The sequence below is a fragment of the Pavona decussata genome, unplaced genomic scaffold, assembly GCF_977016875.1.
Source record: "Pavona decussata unplaced genomic scaffold, jaPavDecu1.1 SCAFFOLD_300, whole genome shotgun sequence".
Lineage (NCBI taxonomy): Eukaryota > Metazoa > Cnidaria > Anthozoa > Scleractinia > Agariciidae > Pavona > Pavona decussata.
In genome coordinates, this window is record NW_028145697.1 from 5,792,501 (window position 1) to 5,797,500 (window position 5,000).

At 45.1% G+C, this 5,000-nt stretch overlaps 1 protein-coding gene across 1 annotated transcript in view; it reads left to right on the forward strand.

Moving 5' to 3' along the window:
- The window catches only part of LOC146454837 (uncharacterized), an 18,534-nt gene that overhangs the window by 13,027 nt on the left and 507 nt on the right, over positions 1-5,000 (forward strand). The gene's annotated exons all lie outside the window — the stretch shown is intronic.

Sequence of the window (5,000 nt, forward strand, 5' to 3'; positions counted from 1 at the left end):
TGTTTAGGACAGCTGGGATCAGATTGAAAGGTGGAAAGGCGTAACCCTTGAAGGGTGCGCAGTTCATTGTCAACGCATCCGCGTGTACTGCCTCTGGGTCTGGACGCCAACTGACGAACTGGGGAAGTTGGGCGGATAGGCGAGAAGCAAACAGGTCGATTTCGCACCCCTTAAGAAAGGGGGAAATTGTTTGAGGGTCTATCTTCCACTCGCTGCTGTCGTTGAACACCCTCGATTCCGAGTCCGCTATGGTGTTCAACTTGCCAGGGACGTGCTGAGCTGATATCATGATGTTCCTCTCCAGGCACCATTGCCAGAGTTCCAATGTGAGTGCTAAGAGGCAGGGTGAATGGGTACCTCCTTTGTTGTTCACATGGGCTACCGCCGTTGTGTTGTCCATTCTCAGGCATACCACCTTGTGGGATTGGTTCTTTAGAAAGGAATTTAGGGCTAGAAAGGCAGCCTTGAGCTCCAATACATTTATGTGCTGGGTGCGTTCGCTGTCTGACCAACGCCCGTTTGTGCGTTGACTTTCGCAGACTGCGCCCCATACTGCCTTGGATGCGTCTGTTGTTATAAACAACATTGGAGCGGGAGGTGCTATTGGGCTGCCGTTCACAGAGTTGATGTTGGACACCCACCAATGAAGTTCTTCCAAAGAATCGTGATCCAGAGTAGTAAGCACATCGAAGTTCTGGTTGCTCGAATGTAGAGCTTGGATCATTCTGATTTGCAAGTATCGAAAATGGAGGGGAGCTTGCCAAATTGCTGGGCGACACGACTCTAGAGTGCCTAGTACACTTGCTATTTGACGAGCAGGCATAGTTCGAGTTACCTTTGCCTTCAAGCAAAGGGATTTCACCTTCACAACTTTCTGCTGTGGGAGGCTTAGTGTTTCTACAGTGGAGTCGATTACAAATACCAGGAATGTTATTGTTTGGGTCGGAATCAAACATGACTTTTCCAGATTGACTGCGAAGCCTAGGCTTTCCAGGAGGGATACAGCCATAGCTGTGTGACTCTGTGCCTCCTGATAAGCCGACCCCAAGATTAGAAAGTCGTCCAGATAGAGGATCATACGGACACCTCGTTTGCGAAGAAATGCTGCTACGGGTTTTAAAAGTTTAGTGAAGATCCTTGGTGCAGTATTTAAGCCAAAACAGAGGCCTTGGAAGGCGTAACATTTGTTTCTCCAAAGGAATTGAAGGAACTTTTGAGAGTCCCTGTGGACTGAGACTGACAAATAAGCGTCTTTCAGATCCAGGGTGGTCATATAATCGCCTTTTTGAAGTAGAGACTTTAAACAATGAACGCTTTCCATCTGGAAGTGAGAGTTTTCCACGAACTTGTTCAGGAAACTCAAGTCTATTACAGGTCGAAAAGTTCCACCCTTCTTGGGGACTAGGAACAAACGACTGAAGAAACCTTCTCTTATGGGGGGAATTTCTGCAATAGCCCCTTGGTGAGGAGGTTCTCCACCTCTGAATCTATGAGGTCGGCATTTACTTGGTTGGGACTTGTAACTGGAATGGTAAATTAAACTGGTTTGCAACCCAACGGAATTTTGCAATCTAAAGCAATACTGAGGATGTCTGGGTCGGAGGTTATTCCCCTCCAGTTGTCTATGAATGAGTCGATTCTTTTGCCTCCTGTTTGGGGGCACGAAAGAAACGCCCGTTTTTTTGAACGGTTGTTGTACTTAGAGTAGGAGCCAGCAAAGGGCCTCTCCTTGTTAGGAGGACGCGATGACCCTGAGCGTGGGCGCTTAGCAGGCCGAGAGGCCGCACCCAAGTTCTTTGCGAGGCCCCTTGAAAGGTCCGCTTGCTTTGATGCAATACTTGGAAAGTCGTCCCCGAAAAGCAAACGCTTAGCATTGGGGAGAGGCTGGTCAGCCAGGCCAATCTTATTTATGGCCACGAGGATTTTCTTCCTCCTTAAGGCTGAAAACTGGAAATTTGCAGAGCCTAACAAACATAGTGACTGCTCAAGAATTGATTTTATGTCATCTTTAGATACATCTTGGCCTGAACATAAAGTATCATGTAGGCAACAAAGGGGACCTGTTATGTTTAACATGGACCTCTGCACAGAGGCCAGTTCTTTGTCACGCTCTTGTGTATACTCTCGAAACTTCAATGGGGAGATTTGATTCAAAACAGAGTTGTCCAAAGTCGGTGAGAACAGGCAGTCAACAGGTGGAATTGAATAACTTTCAAGTATGTCGCTTACTTGATCGTAGGATAACTTCCGACGGAGGTGTTTTTTCCAAAAAAGCGGTAAAATCCGCCTTTTGGCTCCCATGAGGGATGTTGAGAATCTGGATCATATAGATCACCACCATTTGCAGACACATTTGGCGCGTTTGGCCGCTTCACGGCTTCATCGGCGGGTTTATTAGCCCCGCTTTGAGGTTCAGAAACCTCGGTTGGTGGCTCATTTGCCCGAATTGGTGGCTCATTAGCCCGTACTGGTGGCTTTAAAGCCGTATCCAAGCCCTCACTTTCGGATATAAGGTCTTCGTCCGAGTGAACCATCACAGAGAGCGAGTCAGTTTCCACGCTAGAATTTGGCGGGAAGACTGGGACGTTTTGATGCCAAAGTTGTTCCATCGATGACACAGGATCGTTTGTGTGTTTTAGGTCTTGCTGGACTTCCTGTAAAGTCTTCAGGATAAGGAATCCTGTTTCTCGTGTGAGGATCTCGGACGTTTATGAGGGCTTGGAGGAGGAGACTGCTCCGGCTCGCTTCGGCGGCCATGCTTTGGTCTCGAACGAGATCTTGAGCGTGAACGATAGCGTTTCTTGCTCATTGCGGATGAACCAGAGAAAATATTTTCTGAAAGGGAAGCAATTACTTACCCTACAAACGAAAAAAACGACTCTAAAAGAGCCGAGGTTAGCCGTGATACGGCCAAAAAAGCATGAAAAGGGTGGTAAAAGAAACCACTTACCTGTTGTAGTTCGTAGCACGGTCCATATGCGATCGCAAGGAGTTATGGTATTACGTCACATGTGACACTCTTCTTACCCAGGGGGGTACAGCTTTATTTTCTTTTATTTTACATGCGTTTAAGAGTGGTTCGTAGCACAGTAAATGGGATTCTACCTAATGTTTTCTCATATATTTCGAACGGAGTTTGTGTAATATATTCTTTCGTTGCGGTGCCATAATGTTTTCGATATGTGTCATCTTACCTAAACTTCGCCTTACTTGAACGTTTCCCTGTTTATATTTTGATGTTAGCCAATTTTACATCATCAACATTTTGAAATTTTACTTAATCAGCATTCACCTTTGAAATCAGGAAATCCGTCCGATGAAATTAAATTTGATACCGACAGCCGAGCACTACTTGCGCGAAAATTAACGCTGGAAAGTTTTGTTTCTTCAGCCAAGTGTAGCATTTACTGAGTAAAATGTTAACATTAAAAAAAAGAAAAAGAAAAAACGCAGTGGCTCGCAAAATAGGCTCGCGGCTCCGGCTCCAGCTCCGGCTCGCAGGCTCGCACATTAGTTACTCTTCCCATTTCTCTGCAGTCGACTATTCTGTAGCAAATTTCCTTTCCATTTTTGGCTCCACAAAGGTAGGTTCCCATCAGGTTTGGCATCAAACAACCATCACGTTTCGAAGGAACAGGACGCCATTTTGAATCTGTCCAAGTAGTTGGACATATTCTTGCCTTTGTACGTCCCCCCCCCCCCCCCCCCCAAATGCGTACGCTGAGACAATGGCGTGACTTTCAACAATGAGACAAACTTGTCGGGGAGGGGAGATATGGGAAAACTTGTTTAATCCAGATTTAATGCATAAATTAATTGTCTAACAAGTGAGTGAGTGATTTTCAATTGAATTTCGCCCCCAAACCCTATACCCCATAGCATGACCTACGTCATACCATGAGGTAAAAAAGGAAAAAACAAGCTCTGTAATTAGTTTAAGCTTGTCTTGTCTTGTCTCTTGTCCTGCAGAACGTGATCGCAATGCATGCCGGGAGGGTTCTTTACTCCTCGTGCGCGGGTAAACATGGCGCTCGATACAAGACAAATGTTTTAAGAACTTTAAGTCTAAAAGCAGTTCTCACTTTCCAAACTTTGATGCTAGCAACGCTTGGCAAGTGGGCCACACCTCACGACAGGGTTTTTATCTTGGGCAAGAACTGCTCTTGGACTTTGCTGCCTCTTCAAACATCGATAACTCGCTTTTATCAAAGCAGCGTTCGAGGTTACAGAACACATTTTGCTTCTTTGAAACGTGTTGACGACTTACGGGTTTATCAAGGCTTTATGATGCCTCTCAACCACCAGGTAGGCTACAAGGTACTTTAAAACAATGCTTAAGATATTAGTCGACAGAGCTCTAACGCGTCACATCTCTTTTCCGTCTGTCCGAATGGTATTTGCGTTGACGCTCGATCGATTCACACGTCACAATAACCTGTGCAAAAGATGTCTCCAGATCCCTCTCTATATGCAATTTGTTTTTAAATTGATATCTTGGTTTTTGAAGGAAGTAAAGAAACAGAACGGTAAAAAAAATTGGCCGACCTCGTATCGAGCCGGTGTCGCAACAAAATAAATTCGATTCCTGTCGGCTCAGCGCCTTATCCACTTGCGCTAACGAAGCAGTAGTGAGAGATTGATGTATTATAGTGGCTTGATCGTTTAGCAAAACAAGAGGTTTTTTTTTTGGTTTCTCGTCTAACAAAGAAAACGAAGTGCAAGCCAGCGAAAAAAATTACAGGGAAATGTTTTTCAGCTGAAAAGAAGACCACATGCAAAAATTCAGCTAATTTGCAGCCAAAAAAAAAAACCAAACTCGTCACTTATCCCCTTTTTCCACTAGTCTCCTCACACTGTCAGTCAGAGCCTGATGTTAAAGAATACACTAGCGTTGAGGGACCAACAAACTGCAAAGCAGCCACGTCAGCCACAAGGCAGTGCAACAATAATGATAATGATAATAATATAAAGGAGAGATAAGTATGGAGTGGTTAGAAGAG